This window comes from Spea bombifrons, chromosome 8 (assembly GCF_027358695.1).
Source record: "Spea bombifrons isolate aSpeBom1 chromosome 8, aSpeBom1.2.pri, whole genome shotgun sequence".
Classification (NCBI taxonomy): Eukaryota; Metazoa; Chordata; class Amphibia; order Anura; family Pelobatidae; genus Spea; species Spea bombifrons.
In genome coordinates this window covers 26632853-26652763 of record NC_071094.1, presented here as the reverse complement: position 1 = coordinate 26652763, position 19911 = coordinate 26632853, and the positions used below count along the sequence as shown (strand labels likewise).

Sequence of the window (19911 nt, the reverse complement as noted above, 5' to 3'; positions counted from 1 at the left end):
TCGGCAGGGGATCAAATAAGGAGACCTCCCAACATGCCACCATTTTAATGACACATCAGCTATTCAGCTGTACAGTATATTTAATAAAATCTTTCTGATGAGAAGCCACAATCAGATTAAAAAATGTATGTAAACAGTGCCTACCAGATATAGCCCATATATTCAAACTGATTAAAATGATTCCTGTGAACCTGTGAGTAGCCTGGGCATTCTATAAAAACCTGAGCCCTGTATTTTGGAAGGTGTGAAATACATTAAAGACAATGGAAGAAAATAAACAGAAATCAAACACTTAGTTAATCATCATGTAGTCACATTCAGTTTTTCATTTTGGATTTAGTTTTAATAATTAGTCTATTTCCCATTTTATATAAAGCTGTCTATTCTGCAAAACATTTAGAGAAGGGGTGCTATCAATATTAAATATTTCATATAAATAAACAAAACTCCAGCCCTTGACTTTGTTACTATTAGTTTTGACTTCTTTGTCTTTCTTATTTTCTTCTTCTTTTATTGGCTCTAACAGCATATTTATGCATCATTGACACCACATTCTGTATTAGTAGCCCTAATATCAATCTAATGTTCTTGTGCCCCTAACAGCACCTTTACATCCTATACTTAATCAAACCCGATCGGAATACCCCAACTACATAAGACGTGTCTGGTGGCATACATGTATACAAGAAACAAAAACTGTCTGCGCTTCTTACCCTAATAAAGTTGGCAACAAATATATAAACATAATATAAATGAGAGGTTTTGGTTATATGAATTGGCCAAAGCATAATTAAGCTCACCCGCCACGTCAAGGCACACTCTTAATAGGGTGAGAACCTACTCTCACCTCCTACATAGTGGGCACACAAAGCAGTTTATACTGCTACCAAAACCTTATTAATGTGTTGGGGGAGGTGCAATTAAACCTCCTCCCTATTAACCCCTGGACAGCAAGCTGCAACCAGACTGATGAGGAGCCAACAACCTCAAATATGTGCAAACAGGGAAAAGAAAAAATGTCGGTGCGCTAAGCTAGTCACAGGCTCAAATAATACAAATGTATAATACGAGGCCTACCAAACAGGTGTAAGCATGCTGCAAGAAACAGTGTATTGGCTGTACAATGTATACAAGAAACAAAAACTGTCTGCGCTTCTTACCCTAATAAAGTTGGCAACAAATATGTAAACATAATATAAATGAGAGGTTTTGGTTATATGAATTGGCCAAAGCATAATTAAGCTCACCCGCCACGTCAAGGCACACTCTCAATAGGGTGAGAACCTACTCTCACCTCCTACATAGTGGGCACACAAAGCATACATGTACCTTATAGAATCACTACCTTATCAGAGCGATATAGTATGCTAATATAAAATTTGCCCTGCAGTAAAATTTGATTTAGTTATCTGTAATTATCTACAGGGATTATAGATCTGAAACACTGAAGATTGAGTTCTGAACACCGCCAGGACACAAAAGGGGCTATTTAAAAAGAATCATTTTAGTTCAACATTTTCAAAGGTGAAAAAGCTATGTCTTATCCCCATAGCAACCAAACGAGTGGTCCCATAACAAGGATCTTATCTATAATGAGATTACAAATATAATATGCAGAACATCTAATATGGCCAACTGGTCCTTTCTTGGACAACAAACATTGTGGTCTCTCACATCCTTTGACCACAGAGGGGTTTATTCACTAAAGAGAGAGTTTTCAAGTTTCAACTTGCCGTGTTCATTATACACTAGGAAGGCCTCAGCTTTGAGACTCGTACGCTTTTTCATTAATCTCAGATGACTTTTCATATTGCATTTTGCATAGTTAATGTGGGAACTCGATCCATTTCATCCTGATGCAACACATACCTCAGTGCATCTACCCCATGTTATGAAACAAGAGGAAAAATTACCTATTCGAGTATAACAGACAAACCAGGAAGTCTGTAGACATTTAAGAATACATATAATATATATATATAAAAATGTATCGTAACTCTCATAGACTAGCCTTAAATATGTGACTTAAAAGCATTAAAATGTCCTCTGTATAAAAAATACAATTTAAACAGTAATTGTAGTGTTTTCTGTTTACGGTAAAGTCTGTGCTAAAATTGTTATTTGTTTTTTTTTTTACAAATATTCTTGTTTTGTTCAAAGCAAACAGCACAGAGTGCGGAATCACTTTCGCAATATTTGCAGAAGCTGAATTCCCTGGTTAGTTCTGTGCAGGTCTTACCTCTGAACTTCACGGTTTTCCAAACTCCTGTCAGCAGCTAGTAAAACAATCCCGAAAAATCAATGTAATGAACGTTGTCCAGCTGCCAAACCTGAGAAGCGATGTGTATCAGTCTGGCACTCAGTGGGGGTTTACTCCCGTGTAACGCCTATGAGTGTATCCAGCTTTCCTTTACAGCAATAGACAGCGACTAACAGAAAAAAGAACGGGCATGCTCGGAATATTTTCTGTGTGGAGCAGGGAGGTGCTTCTTCTTGGGAGCCACCTTCTGCATTAGTACTATCAGCAGATCTAATAGGGATAGAGGGAGTAAAAGTAGAATTAGGTACGATTTAATTCCAGTTGATTCAAAATAGGATCCAGGGACTGTCAAACTACACGCTTCTACACGTTACCACTAGAGGTATTTCTATATATATATATATATATATATATATATATATTGTGACATTCATGTAGGATTGGTGGTGGAAGGGAGGTATGTTTCTCCTAGATTCTTTTCCTTTGTGAAGTAACACCTGAGTCTTCCACCTGCTAGGTGATTAATTTAGGTGAATGAGAGGGCGGATATAAAAGGGAAGCCAGGAGGGCAGGTAGCTCCCTGGCTGAGGACACAGAAAGCCTGTCTGTGGGAGAGAAATGTGAGTAAAGGTTGCTGGACATATTGTGTTAAGTTGGCAGAGAGAAGCTCTCCAGCTGGTAGTGAGGGACATCCCTTGTATAGTAAGTGTCGGACAGGCTAGGTATTTCTTTTGTTGCTGTGTTGTTATATTTCTTTTGTCTTTGCAACCTTTCTAATAAACCTGACCCTGTGTCAGATTGCACAAACCTACTGCTGTTTGCTTGGTTTGAATGAAGACGGGCACTTGTCCCTTGACCTCAGCGAGGGGCGATCCCTGACCTATCTCACAATATACATATATAGTTTGTACAGTAGTGGCTCCAAATATTAGCAACCATTTAGAGGCCATCTCTAACACAAGATATAGTTGGGCAAATGTTCGTATTTTATTTTAAGGAGTGCATTAGTGAAGTGTCCTCCAATCTTTAAGTAAGTGGGCTTAGATCGATGAGTCGTTAAGTAGTCACTTATATGGCGGCACCATCTATGTATTTATATATCTGAACAGGTCTTAAACTCAGCTGCTATGAACAACGTATTGCTTAGCCATCCCTCCTTTAGGGGAGGCAGAGTGTGGTTCTCATGATATGCATTTGATGGAGCCGGGAGTCACAGGGAACCAGCCTATAGTCGAATCCTTTCCTAGCTGGAGCTACGGTAGCTGCACTGCTGTGCAAGACCTTCCGACAGGTTGACTTGTCTGCAGTGGCTGCTGCCGGTTAGTCACTTGCTATAAATTTGTGTTCCAGAGATTGCTTAAATTCCTTCCTACTGTAAGATAGCTGTTGTGTGAATACTGGAATAAAATCAAAGGTCAAAGGAATCTTGATCTGGCCCTTAGTGTTCATGTATGAAAAAACACCACCCGTTGTTTAAATGTTTTCACATTTGATTGTTATATTTAAGAAATTACAAAGACTCGTTTTTCTGGCTCATAAAGGAGGGCGGAATGGAGGGATCACTGAATGCTTAATTTGTTACAATTTCAGAAATTAAACTGAGAAAACATCCCAGGATCACGAGATACTAAATAACAAAGTTGATGAAGTGGACACATATTTGCATGGACCAGGAACATGGAACAGTGTATTTAATCATAGATAGATAGATACATATGATGGTATGTATGAAAAGTCATCTTGGTACAAATTATAAAAAGCAGTCATTCTGACATAGCAACCAATGGCACAGGTTGATTTTTCAATATATTGCACCAGAATCACTTGTTATTATAAAATCCAGATAATCTTTGTTAATGCGGAACAAAATAGGAAGCCTTCACAAGCTACAGCAGCCCTCCCTTGGGCGTCTCTGTTGTGTGCACATGCATTATGACGGAGGGAGAAACAGAAGGATTGCTGAGGGTCATGCATCAGAACAGGCTGCTGATCAAAGGTGTGAATGGGCTGGGTGGGGACTACGGTAGGCTTTCCTAGGCCCATTTTCTCATTAAAAACATAGAAACATAGCATTTAATGGCGCATAAGAACCATTCAGCACACCTAGTCCACCCATTTTTCCTGGTATAGAAACTCAGCCCTTAACAAGTCCATGGTCTTGTTTTAGATTCAGGATATCTTTATGCCTATCTCATGCATGTTTAAGTACTGTATCTACCACTCCAGCTTGGAGGCTGTTCCATTTATCTACCACCTTCTCAGTAAAGTAAAATTTCCTTACATTACATCTAAACCTCTGACCCTCTAGCCTCACATTATGACCTCTTGTTCTAACTTTTGTCCTCCTTTCAATTAAACCTTCCTTCCTGTACTTTGTAAAATCCATTTATTAAAATGTTTGTATCACGTCACCCTCTCTTCTTTCCAACAAGCTATATATACTGAGTTCCCTTTCTTTCCTGATAATATTTATCATGCAAACCATTCACCATTTTGATAGCCCTCCTCTGAACTTTCTCCAAAATGTCAATATCCTTCAGGAAATTGGGTGTCCAGAACATTACACAATACTTTCGGTGAGGACTGACCAGAGATCAGTAAAGTGGCAAACCCATCTTGCTCTTTCTGCTACTAATGCCTCTAGCCATGCAACCCAGCACCCTGCTTACATTTTCTAACACTTTATTTCATTGCCAAGTAGTCAGAAATAAACAAGTAGACAGAATAGTGTCCCCAATGCTATATTCTCCCTTTTTACTTTCCAGGTGCATTATTTCACATGCAGCTGTCACACTCACGCAACCATTCTTCTAACTTACTTAAATCACTTTCCATTTGGCTTGTTCCGCAAGGAATGTCTATCCTGCTGCAGACTTTTGTATCATATTCTAAAAAATATATCGTAAAAGGTTTGGTATAATTTGCACCATTTACCCCTTTGATGCTGACAATACTGTCCCCTGAATATATACCATTAACTACAAACTCCTTTTTCCTGTCACTCAACTATTGCCTGGTCCATTCAACTATGTTTGCATCCCAAATATTAAAAGTTATTCCTTCCTTTATCCCTTCTGTGACAGACAGTGTCAAATGCCTTACCGAAATCAAGATAGGCCATATCTACTCCCTGGTCTACTATTTTAGTTACCCAGTCAAAAAATAAATTGTTAGTTTGACAAGATCTCCCTGCAGTAACCCATGCTGTTTTTGATCTTGTAAATATTTACATCCATTTGTTTAACAACCCTTTCCTTTAGCATGGTTTTATTAAATTAAGTGGTACCACAAATGACAAAATCCAATCTTCTGAAATGACTCCTGTCAATAGTGACTGGTTAAGTAAGTCTGCTTATGGTTTTGGCAGGACAATCTGAGGATCATTCAATAACTTTAGATGTATGCCATTGGGTCACATTGACCAAGTAGAACCTCTTCTTCTGTAAACATACGTGCATTACATTTTCCCTATTTCCCCTTTATAACTGAGGTCCCTTTCCTTCACCTTCCTCTGTGTTCTTTTGGGTCGGCAGTAATTTTTGCCTTGTAAATCTCTCATTGATGCTATCTTTGCAGAGTCTCTTTCTTATTGTGAAATTCTGAACAATGATCTTAATTGAGGCAAGTGAGGCCTGCAGTTCTTTACAAGTTACTCTGAGTTCTTTTGTGACCTCCTAAATGAGAAGTTGATTCCCTCTTGGGGGAATTTTGGTATGCCAGACACTCCTGGAAAGGTTCGGCACTGTTAAAAATGTTTTCCATTTTGATAAAGCTCTCACTTTGGTTCACTGGAGTTTCAAAAGTGGCTCTGTAACCCAGGGGAGGGCTGGCAGCCTAAGGCCTGGGGGCTAATCTAGTCAAGTGGCCCGTTGCGCCACCGAATCAGCCCACCATCCATGCCCATTGTTTCCTGATTTTCTAACACATATTGATGTAATGTGATGGGATTGGGAGTACATCAGTACACTTAAAAAAAATAAGTTCAATTTATTTCTACAGAAAGTAAAGTGCCAGGAAACAGATGGACACATACACACCAGGACAGACTCTGCTACACCGACACCCAAACACACACACACACACCAGGACAGGCTCTGCCACACCAACAGCCAAACACACCAGGACAGGCTCTGCCACACCGACACCCAAACACACACACACCAAGACAGGCTCTGCCACACCGACACACCAAACACACCAGTACAAGCTCTGCAACACTGACACACCAAACACACACCAGGACAAGCTCTGCCACACCGACAGCTAAACACACACACTAGGACAGGCTCCGACACACCGACAGCCAAGCACACACACACACCAGGACAGGCTTTGCCACACCGACAGACCAAACACACACACCCAGGACTGTGTCATCATACACGGGATGTCTGAAGCCACAATTTTGTGCGACCCATCCTTTTTAATAAAATATGCAGATTGAAACAGAGAAAATAACACAAAACCTTTACTTTTCCTCTCACTGATTTCTGGGCCTAGAAAGTTTTGTCCTCTGAAGTGACTACAAATTATGGAAGGTGTTTTATCTCTTTATAACCAAAAAGTAAATAGTTCAATTGATTCCTACAGAAAGTAAAGTGCCAGGAAACAGATGGACGTATACACACCAGGACAGGCTCTGCCACACCGACACCCAAACACACACACGCCAGGACAGGCTCTGCCACACACTGACACCCAAACACACACACCAAGACAGGCTCTGCCACACCGGCACACTAAACACACACTAGGACAGGCTCTGCCACACCGACACACCAAACACACCAGTACAGGCTCTGCAACACCGACAAACCAAACACACACCAGGACAGGCTCTGCCACACCAACACCCCAACACACACACTAGGACAGGCTCCGCCACACCGACAGCTAAACACACATACACCAGGACAGGCTCTGTCACACCTACACCCAAACACACAGACACCAGGACAGGCTCTGCCACACCTATACCCAAACACACAGACACCAGGACAGGCTCTGCCACACCGACAGCCAAACACACACACCAGGACATGCTCTGCCACACTGGCACCCAGACACATACCAGGACAGACTCTACCACACTGACACCCAAACACACACACCAGGAAGGGCTCTGCCACACCGACACCCACATCAGTACAGGTTAATCTACACAAAGCATAAAAAATGCTTTCTGCACTGGTTTTTTTTTTTTGTGTGTGTGTGTGTGTCCCTTGTGTATTGATGTCCCAGTCAGGCCTCCCTTTGGTTTTAATGTATTCCCCCCACACCCTTGTGTATTGCCCCATGTGCATTTGTGCCCCCAGCCAGCCCCCTTTGTGCATTTATGCCCCAACACACTTGTGTATTGATTTATGCGATGTCCCAAGCCAGCCCCCCTCCCTTGTGTATTGATGCCCCCTTTTGTACTAGTTAATGTACCCTTGTGTATTGCCCCCAGCCACCCACCCCCCTTTGTGTATTGATATATGTGATGCCCCAACCACCCTGTTGTGTACTTATACCCCCCAGCCACCCCCTTTTTGTATTTAATTGTCCCAAGGCAGTCCCCCTTTAATATGGGTCCCCTTCCACCTATCACCCCAACTACTTACTTTTTTGCTGACTTCCTTCCCTGCAGACTGCTCTCCTCTGACATGTTCTTCTCCCTGTCACGAGGAGCTGTTCTGTGTGACTCTGACCCCTTGAGCAGCATGTCGCGTCTACTAAGGGGTGGGACAAAGGGCCCAACTGAGGCACCGGGCGGCATGGTGCAGCATTTCACACTTCGCCCCAGGCAACACAATGTCTTGGGCCGGCCCTGTATGTGACACATCTGCACCACATTAACTTCCTTTTTCTTACTAGCAAGTTTAATATCCTCTGCCTTTAACAGAACATCTCTTAAACATTTCCATTTTTTCTGGACTCCACCTAAAAAAGCCAAGGCCATCAAAGACTCGCCTAGTTATCTTTCCATTGTAGAACTCATCCTTTGTAAAATCTAAAACCTTAGTTTTAGAGTGGTGCAGCGCAACCTCTCTTCTTATATTAAACCACACTAATTGATGATCACTGGAGCCCAAATACTCTCCTTCAAATAACATCACAAATCAGGTCTCTATTTGTAAATATTAAAACTAGCACGGTAACTTTCCTTGTTGGCTCTTCTACCAATTGTCTAAGACACAATCCCTGTGAAGAATTAAGGATGTCTCTACTCGTGGCTGACCTGATTGTTTGGGATATCTAGTCTAAATCAGGAAGCTTAAACCTCCATAACAATAACCTCACCTTTCCACATCTTAGTTATTTCTTTAACTAGGAGAGGATCAAGGTCCTCTGCTTATCCAAGGGGTCTATATATCACAGCTACTTTGCTTTTAAGTTCTAAAGTTAGCCAAACCATTTCTAGGTGCTCCTCCTTACCTTTTTATCAGATTAACCTTTAAACTATTTCTTACATAAAGGGCAACCCCCCTACACGCACTGTTTCTGCCTTTTTTAACCAGGTCTCAAAAACTGTCACTAAATCCCCATTCTTGCAATGTACCAATCAGGGCCGGCCGAAGACTTAACGCCACCTGGGGCGAAGTTTAAAATGCCGCCCCCCCCCCCGCCAACGCGGGGAGAGAGAGAGGGGCGCCGAGCGGGTAAGCGAAAACTACTCGGCGCCCCTCTCTCTCTCCTCCGCTTCAAAACAAACAACCAAAAAAAACGCTTGGGGCGGCAAAGTTCCGCCCCTTCTAAAGTGCTGCCTGGGGCTATTGCCCCAGTCGGCTCCATTGTAGGGCCGGCCCTGGTACCAATGCAATAAGATAGGGGATCTTATTCCCTAGACTGCAGGCATTTGTGCACCTCACTCTCAATGTCCTGTTTTTCCACATATATTTCACAGGTATATGTTCCATCCAACAGTGTGAGGGGCAAGTAGTGTAAACCTGATGTGTCACAGTTGCCTTGCAGCTGAACTCAGATAAAGCTAAAAACCCCTCCAAAACAAGCATTAGCGAACTCATGCATTATTTGGAAATATTTGAATATCAAAATCCTTCTGCCTCCAAGACTCCTTCTGAGAGTTTATTTTGGATCAGAGTTACTTTGGCAATAGCTTCTACTCATTCTGCTTGTGCATGGCTAAGCAGACGCTCTTTGGAATGCTGTGAAACGTTAAAGGAGACATATCTGCTTATTTTCCTAGAATAATAATCCCCTCCAGGACACAATTTTTGAAAGTATGACATAATAATTATCTGTTATTTATAACAGGCAGTACAACCAAGAGCCTGTACATTAATAATTTCAAGTTAGTCATGATGTTATACCAACTTTAAACCATGTGTGTAATTTTCTTAAAAGTCTGGTGCTATAATGTACAAACCTTGCTATACATACAACTCCACTTGTAACAAGTCGAATTTTACCGTTTCATCCATTCATTCGAAGAACAAACTAATGCAACATTGGAGGAAAAAACTAAAACCGAATGTGCGTGATACGAAAATCTTCATTCATTCGTTCTGTCGTCACGATCGCCATTTTAACTACACAAAGAGGAGGAGAATCTTGTCATTTTGCCTGCACCAAGAGGAGGGACATTGAGTGAGCAGATCTTCATTTGTCCAATTTGTTCAATTAATTCATTTAATTAGTTTAATTAAGATAATTTAACCAGTCCACTACTATTAACCTCAACCCTATGACTCTGAGCTAATTTTGACCTTCTGTCTTCTATCCATTGGTCTCAACTTCCCTATTCAACTTCTTCTACGCGTTTATTTCTTTTTTCCAACTTCTTCTATGCTTCCATTTTCCGTGGCATCCAGACGAGCAAATGGGATTTCCAAAAACAAAAATGTTGGCCGAATTTCGTTGAATACGAAGACGGCCGAATTTCAGCAAATACAAAGAAAACAAACACGAATTTTCCGCCGGCACCCAAGTCTACTTGTAACTACTACTTTTTAGCCATTATTGACAAAATGTACTATTCCTTTTTACCCCATGTAATAAGTGCACACATGAGCTTTGTGAACATTGATATACAACATGCTTAATTTTCTCAGTCAGAGATAGTTATGAAAACAAACCGTGAAAACACATTACATAAGAGCAGCATATTTACCTTTCTTGCTGCCCTAGGCAAGACCTAATGCAGTACCCTCAACAACCCACTCCTCGGTCCGACCACATTAAAAGGCATGCCGTGCACAAAGCCATATAAATCAGGCTGTGCTGAGTCGATGCAGCCTCCATAGTGTAAATGGGCCGGTTGGAGAGAGCACAGATCTCCCCTGTAACCGGCCCACAGAGCATCAGGACGTTGTTAAATGTTTTGTGCATTTGCATGTATAGTAGTTACGGGACCACATAACGCTGCTTTATTCTATAAACGCATTGGGTTGTCCTCCCACCTCACCCAAACCTGTTCTCCAGAAAATTAAGTGCGTTGCCATTAAAGGAGTTTAACCTAGGAGAACATATTCCTTTACTGCTTTCATTATTGATGCAATATCTTTTTCAGCTCTGCATATCTCTTATTTCACAGTAATGATATCACTAGGTGGCGCACTTGTTTAAGAGAACGCCAGTGATTTATAAACCACAGAGAGCACTTCTAAACACCCACCACCTTAATAAAATGTTCATGAGTTTAGCTTCTAACCCTGTTAGGGCTCTGCTAAATGTGGCATTAATTTAAACTATATTGCAAAGTATTGTTGTTTCCTAATATGTGATTATAACTGCTAGAAAACATGGTCCTCCACACTTTCTTTATCTCTGTCTTTAAATGTCTTTGCGGGTTTCACCTCTTTGAACACCTTTGCAGCATCTTTTGGTTCTAAAATAAGAGGTAATAAATAAATGTTAATAATAATAATAAAAATAATAACATGTGAATGGTGTTATTGCACAGAAATAATATTTCTTCTCAAACGTTGAAAAACCAAATCCTGACAAGGAATCTGAGATCCACTTTTAAAATGTAATCAGGGTGCAAATTTAGACAACCATAAGTTGTACTCTGTTAAGAGGTTTGTGGCGGGTCACAGGCAGCCTGTGGAGTGTTTTTTGGTATTAGGGTTGATCACCGGCTCACAGCCTGGAGTCTACTGATATGGTGTCTGATTGTATCCAAACAAAATTTGAAAATCACATTTATGATCAGGGTATAAACCCCAGACGTGTTCTTGTCAGCTACCAGGGACTTCTTAGATACATCTGGGTGAGTTTGACAAAACTGAAAGGCAATGGAAAGGAATAAGCACTTCCCCGTGTTTTATTGGTTAAGTTTTACATTTCATATTAATAAGTAGTTTTGGACCCTTACACTTGTCAGCAAATCCTCACCCTCAGTATTATATGTCCAGATGAGATTGAGCCCAAGGAAATAGGTCAAATGTCTCCAGAGCTACACAGACGGTCACACACAGCCCCGAAGCAACAGTGACCATACTGTTAGCTGTGATAATTGTGCTATTGATTTTCTCAGCTCATTCTGGCCAAACTGGGACAATTTGATGGCCAACCACTTCATGTGAAAATGCAATTGTCAGGTTGACACCATTTCCAAAAGTCACAGATCTTTTTTTTAAAAAAATGTTTGTCTGTGGTCAATTCTATTAAATAATATATCTTGGTTTATAACTACTAGCCATATAGATTTCCAGAAAACCAGTAAAGCTGCCACTTTTTCCTAAAATCTGTAACTGTGTGTAAGCTCTGGAGTGTATAAGATCTGGAGTGTAAGCTTGCGAGCAGGGCACTCTTTACCTAATGTATTAGTTTGTCTTAGTCTGTCAATTCTAGTTCTGTTATATGTTGAATATATGCATGGCCACTATCAAGGGAGTATGCCCAGTACTGGTGTACTGGACCCCCAGTTATTCGCAGGATCACACTGAGGCACAGCACCCAGGCGCATGGTTACTAAAGCATTCAGCAGGGCCATGTGGTTCTTTTAATTTTACTATAATTTTAGTAACACAAGTGAGATAACATCAGGACAAGAATTCAATTGGATAATGTTTACCATCTTATGCCAAAGGTTTCTAATTTAACACTGAAACTAAATTCCTCCAAAACAATTCCACTGAATGATAATCAGAATTTACAAGCTTATATCATTTTTCCAAATGAATTTAGTTATGCAAAAATTGCCTATTAACAGCTAGTTTTTGGTCGCAGAATGCATTGGGTACGGGACCCCTTTGCCTAGTAAGGCTTTACTAAAGGATTTAAGATGTTGAAATGTTTGGCATCCAAACCACAAGCTTATTATACTAGTGAGCAGGACATAAAATATAAAGTAACAGAAAGAATGATCACAGCACAGAGAGATCCTTGAGGTTGAAGTCTCTTGAGTGTTTAAAAAATTAAAATATGCACCATTGTTGAAACATAAATGTTGAGGACTATAGATGCAGCAGATGCAGCAGATGAAAGACAAATATCTCCTTCCCTTCACCTTTCTCCTGTCCTGAGATGTCTGATCAGAAGTGGTCTACATGGAAAACTTGCAGTCAAAAAATGATGCTATACCTCCAGGTGGAAACCAGGCCAAGCGACTAAACTATCTATGAAAACACAGAAACTAAGGTGCAGAAAAATGTCAGCAAGTGATCTGGCCTGATGAGTCAGAATTTTAAATATTTTGCTGTAGTAGAAGGCAGTTTGTTCTTTGAAGGGCTGGAGAGCGGTACAGGAATGAGTGTCTGCCACCAACAGTTAAGCATGGAGAAGGTTTCTTGGAAGTTTGGGGATGCATTTTTGCAAATGGTATTGGGGATTTGGTCAGAATTTGGTACAGACAGATGCCAATCATTGTCAATGGGAGTCGACTCAGAAGATTGGAAATTAGCAAATGTTGTGCCCATTCACAAGGAAGGAGGTATGGAGCAGTATGGCAACAACAGGCCCGTGAGTCTTACATAAGTAGTTGGAAAATTAATGGAAACTGTGTTAAATGGTAGGTAATATAGAAATCCATGGGAGAAATACCCCTGCTTATTTTTAAAGCACCTATCCCCCATGGCCCTTTGTATGTACCTGTAATCAGTGTCAAAGTGTTGAATGTTACTTAACTGAAAATCGTAGACATGCCCAGTAGTGGATTTCTTTGGGCTTCACCTTTTATTTGACAGTTTTAATTTCCTGTAACAGAATTATTTGAAGTAATTGTTGCTATCCTTGATATGTAACCCTATGTATTTTAGGAAGAAACATTTCTACATTTGTTTCAGAAAGCATTTGTTAATCACTGACCAGCTGCCATGGCATATTTATGTCATGCTCCTCCAGCAACTGTGTCTGTCTGCGGGGTTCGTATCTTGATGTCAGTGCTTGACATATGGAGGTATGAGCCTTATGGAGAACTACTAGGACACTTGCCCTATAGGCCACTTTTAAACTGGTGGTATGATTTTCCTCAAATCCCCAATTGACATGGAATGTTGGTAATCTTTATGGGGTCTGTGCATACCATTCATAGTAAGTTACTGCTGGGTAAACATTTCCATACATTACACATACAGAGCAAGTAGTTTATACTAAATACCTACCAGCCAAGAAATGCAACAAAGCACATACTTTTCTATATTATGCAAAGGCTTCCTCTTATTGTATAACATACCACTTTTTAACACATACTGTTTAACTAATTGGATAGTTCATCAGGAATATTTAAAATTCCATGATGTGGATTATACACCGTCTCCAGCTCTGAGTTGGCTTGACTATTGACTTTTCCATCATATGTAGGAGATTCACAGATATCATAGATACATACCTTTAGTCAGCTATATATACAGTCTTGTGAAAAAGAAAGTACACCCTCTTTGGATTCGATAGTTTTACATATCGGGACATAATAGCATCTGTTCCTTGGAAGGTCTAAAAATTAGGTAACTACAACCTCAGATGAACAACAACACAAGATATATTACACTGCGGCATGATTTATTTAACAACAATAAAGCCAAAACTGAGAATGGGTTACATACTAAGTACAACTTATGAGTCAATAGCTTGCATAACACTATTTAGCAGCAATAACTTGAAGTAATCGTTTTATGTATGACTTTATCGGTCTCTCACATCGTTGTGAGTCCTCAATGTTACTCAATAGGCAGAGACCTATTAGATGAGTGACATGGCTTAAGTTAGGGTAATATCACCAGTGTAACTCACATTCTCATTATGGTCAGCCTGTCACGATCTGTCAGGTATTGGACTTGGAGGTTGGGAGTCTGTACATCTACTCATGTAGTTACTAGAAGGCTGAATGGTCCGTTTCAGACTACCCTTGAAGTTACATGTGGTGGATTTGTTCCAGGCACACCTGCTGACACACCTGTAGATCATCAGTTATTGCTGGCCTGTATATATACCCAGTTTTTCCAATGTTCCATTGCGGGAGCAATGATTCTTGGCCTCTTGCTTCTGAGCCTGGCTTGTCTGTATGTCCTGTATTTCAGTACCTGTGCAGTGTACTTGGCTTCTGACCCCCTGGTTTTGTCTGCTTATGTTGACCTTCAGTATCATCTTCCCTATTATGTATATTCTGAGTACAATCTTGTCTGCTGTTTGAAACTTCCCCTATGTTATCTGCCAGATACTCCTGTCTACTATCCTGTAGATGGTACCAATGACACAACGTACAACACTTGGAGGCCAGCATTAAGAGGCTCTGGTGCCCAGTGGCCTACAGAGGGCCTTGTGAGTCTAACAATCCCTGAACTCTGACTGAAGTCTGAAACCACATCCTTGTCCCTGACACAACAGGGCTGCAGGACCATGGTTTACTGGAAGAGCCAGCATTACCATGACAACGAGTTGCCATGACAATATGTTTCGATGCAGTCATGGTTCTACTGATTCAGGTAGTAATGACAGATTCTCCATTTAATTACAACTATATCAAGAAAGATTTACACAGGATATATATGTAACACATTACTTACAATAAAATGGTTTAATAGCCCTTTGTGTCTTTTGAATTGTTGAAGTCAGAAATACAGTTAGGTGTTCATGTTGATTCAAACTTATTTAGTTAATGCAATGACTTATATAATGAAGTTTTATATGTTCTACCACTTTTACTTAAGGAAAAGTAACATACAATTAAACTAAACATAAAAAGCTTGCTCTAGTTTCAGTAAATCCTAAAGCAATTCAATGAATGTTATACACATAGTCACAGGGTAATGCATACATCTATTAAATCACTTGGAATTGTACGTTGTGTATTGCTGGGCTAGCTTGGACCTTCTGTTGTGGGATTACAGCTCACACTACGCATTTTCTTTTTTTTTTCTTTTTTTTTTACCACGTTATGTGTCTGTTTTATACTCTTTCACAGATGGCTGATGGCCAATACTGATAAAATGTAGACATTGCCATACAGCTTTAAGTTTTGACTTTGATCATAACAAAGGAACAAAAACAGACAGGAACTAGCCATCTTGCAAATTGGACAAATGCTTAGTGGGTTAATGTGGATCACTTATCTTTTCTACTGGTGCTCGCTAAAGATCTGGTGCTTTAATTTATAAGCCGCTGGCCTTAAGAAAATGCCAAGGCGACTTTTCTTCCCCAGTCTAGCAATACTATAAGGATGATTTATAATGGCTTCATAAGCCTCCAGTTCTGTCACAATGATGAAAATGTGACAAGTCCAACACTAAATCCACCATAATTAGCAGCTTAGGGACATGTATGCCACCTAGGGTGACCACATTTTATTTCTGCCATTCAAGGACACACTATGAAGCAGATGAGATTACACACATATAATATATATATATATATATATATATATATATATATATATATATAATGCATTTTATATTTATTAGGAAGCCTTGAAAACCATGTTGATTTCCGATTTATTAATATATTTATATTATAATACACATACAATCATTACCAGCAGTTTCAAATAATTAAATCTCTATTACCAGACATGAGCAGATTCAGAGAATTAACCCCTCTAGAACATTACACACAGTCTGACAAACACAGTCACATATGCACACAGTCACACTCACACACATAGCTGGTGCTGGCTGCAGTTTCCACTGAGGTCGGTGTGAAGGAGGGACTCTTAGCCAGGCTCCTTCACTCAGAATTCTTATTACGGACACAATGCATTGTCCTGGATTGGGGCTGACCATTGCAAGGATGAGATATGATGGGTTTTTAATCAATATATCAACCAGTGGTCAACCATTAAAACTGTTAACAGAATGTAGAGAGGTTTTATTTATCTTATTAGTTATAAATAGAGTAGCTGCTGCTAAGTGAAAGTTTAGGTACAGCTGAAATGTGCTGGTTCTATTGCCTAGTGTTTAAGTGTTATCAAAGCTGATCTTCTGATCAGGGGGATGAGATGTGTTCATATCAAGTTTTAGCACTTTTTTCAAAGTTGCTTCTGGGTTTTTGCTATTAGTGACTTGGTGCTTTACATATGTAAATAGTAAACCCAAACTTTATTGTGTTCCAATACTATGCTTTAATTATCTGTTCTTGGTATATGTGTAAAAAGCCCAAACTCCCAGCTATGGATGACCAATTGAAATGTAGCAGTTTGGCAGTATACCATGTACGTACAATTTATCTTACAAATATGGAAATAAATGAAGACTCTATACTACTTAAATTGCTTTTATTTTTTTAATGAGATTACACACAGTTTGCAAATTTCTATGGCATGAGAAAATGGCAAATATCAATAGAAAAAACTATAAAAGGAGAAAATTCTCTGTAGAACAGTTCTGAGCTATATGAAATTGTTAATTAGGCAGTGAGGGCTGAAAGAATATTACATGGGTGCATAGGTCAAATACAGGAGTTGAGGATCATGTGACATAAATGGGACAGTCAGGTGTTAATACTGTTGCAGTATCGGGAAAATTAGCACTGGATTCACCAAAGCAAAATAACCTCTCAAATACAGTTTTATTGTTTGATACTTGGTAATTCCTTTTCATCAGAGGTAACAACCAACCCAACACTTAATGCATCCATTCCCAAACCAACATTACATTAAGGCATAGCCCAGTTTGGCCTTTTGGTAGAGCTGGGTGAAAACCTTCGTCCCATATCCCAAAAATGTGGTAAAAGCATATTTCTATGACATATGTCATGATGCATACATCATGTGGCTTGGCATGATGCATATCAGAACATGTTGGATGCTTCATGATGCCAGTGGGCAGCAACTGGTGCCGTTGTTCTCACACACATTTTTATCTTTCCCCCAGCACCAGACTGTTACTTTGATCAAGCCATAATTAAACAAATTATATTTATAACAAGATTAAATAATATGGCTTAAAAAAGGTGTGTTTATCCTTTCGACCTTGTGTTTTTTATATATTCTTCTTCAAGAATGATATATAAAATCCAAAACTATTATAGGCAGAGCATCTGGGAGACAACAATTTGTCCTATAATTGTGGGTCATAACTATGTTCTTTTAAATTTAGACAAACAAATTTATTTTTTATTGTTTGCATTTTGGGCCCACAGAAATATTGATGATCATAGCAAAAAAAGCCAAATAATACATTGTGTACAATGACAGTGTTACACTTGCTAAATACACAATTATTAAAATGTACTTGTTCAAGGGACTCATTGGGCATTTTATACCTTTACCTGTGTTTTACATTTGTAGTAAATATGACAGTCTACAGATACAGTAACTCTGGCTTAAGCAAATGTATAACTCATTTTAAGAAGAATAACATCTGATATATATGTTTACAAGAACCTTGCACCGTTCTGTAAAAAGTGACAGGGGTCATTTTTATGCTGAGTGAGGACTAATGGGAAAGTTGAGTGGTATACGCCAACAATCTTATTGGCTTAAAACATAGGGGTGCAACTATAAAATTGTTTGTGGTCTTATCACCATAGCAACCAATGGAATAGTCCAGTAGTTGGACAGATTCCATCTGATAGCATAGCAATGGCATTTTTTTGCCATTGATTATTTGTGTATTTATCAGTGTTTTATTGGTGCACTATAACCCCGGAATAGGCAATTCCTGGCACTCACATAACCCTCAAAGTGGTCTACATCACTCTATTTCTAAAGAAGTATTCAAGGGTCCCAGTTCAACAGTTAAGATTACTTTTTGATATAGGACTGCCAATCCACTTGATGTAATAGGATACATGGATTACCCGATACCACGCATCTCAACCTTCCCTCAACCCAAATTATTTCAAGGATGTTAAGAAGTTAAACCCTACCGATATCAAAATATGAAGACATGCACTGCACATTTTCATGCACGCACCCCATATGCCTTGCTAACAAACACACTATGTTCTCTAATGTTACATTTACTATTCCACAATAATCTTAACTACAACTAAGCCTAAATTCTCTCTTTTAAACATCAATAAAACGCTTCGCTGTACAGGTCAGATGGCACAATATGTAAATTCGAACCTCTCAGATGAAATGCACATCCCATTGCTATGCCCTGGGATGGGGCATAGCAGTTGAGAACTTGCAGTTGAGTTTATAGTTACAAAATGCTAAGAAAACACAAATGAGGCATAATAATACCAAGATCATGCATGCACTGTATACATTAAGCAAGAAATCATTGGTTTCAAGCTGAGCTATATTACAACATGATACATTGAAGATAATTCGGCTGAACCCTTCTGAAATTAACCAGCTCTTCAAATTGCCGAGCGCCTTTCATGGGTTACCAGATACTAAAATACCAAGGATTATATACCGTATATATAAATAGAAGACAGATACTTATTTAGTAAAATGGTTGGGTTCAGGGATTTACAAACAGTATGTACACAAAGTGTCTTCATTTACACTGTGGCCAAATTGTTTCAGCTACCAAAAGACTCCTTAACCAGATTGTCAGGATAATTAATTAGTTCAGCACTATGCATTTTATTATATCCAACCCAAATTCATTTGTTGGCACTTTAATAGGGGTACAATACACTGTAAGCTCACAAGTGCAGGGCCCTCTTCACCCTCTGTACCAGTGTTTCTTATGTTCGTGTCATTGAAAATGTTGTATGCTGTCAATATTATTGTAAGTATTGGTTGTAATAGCGCTACAAAATCTACTGGCGCTATATGAATAAAATTTAAAAATAACATCTACCAATGATATAGTTTTAAAAAAATACTTTCAATTTTCTGACTGTTTTTAATAGTTTCTGGAAAATTCAATTTTGTTCTTCATTATTTTCTAATTAAATTAGTGTGTGTGTGTGTATATATATATATATATATATATATATATATATATAAAATACAAACACAAAAATAGTGCATAGGATAGCTGCTTGAACAATTTAAGAAAGAATAATCAGAGGGAGGTTCGTTAGCACATACAATATTTCCAATCAGTATTTAATAAACTCTAGCTACTTGCATTAAAGAGTCAAAATACTTCCACTGAACAATCATTGTTATCAAGAGCAAACAAATGCAGTGCAATTCTTTTTCTTTTTTTTTAATTCCTTTTTTCAGTGCAAATAATATGGTGTCATTTTATTCTTTAACATTCCTCATTGGTTACCATGTTACATTGCTATGTAATTAACACACCGCTGTGTTTGAAGCAGCACTTATATGTCAGCTAAAGTGTTTTGCGCCGATGTTTAATTAT

The 19911-nt window shown here is 39.1% G+C and overlaps 1 protein-coding gene across 1 annotated transcript in view; it reads right to left on the bottom strand.

The window, feature by feature from the left end:
* Positions 1 to 2444, bottom strand: part of CAPN6 (calpain 6) — a 31217-nt gene extending 28773 nt beyond the window's left edge. Inside the window, exon 1 of the mRNA XM_053472642.1 lies at positions 2240 to 2444. The gene's annotated coding sequence lies outside the window, so the exon portion shown is untranslated. The remainder of the gene's footprint in view (positions 1 to 2239) is intronic.
* Positions 2445 to 19911: the final 17467 nt, after the last annotated feature.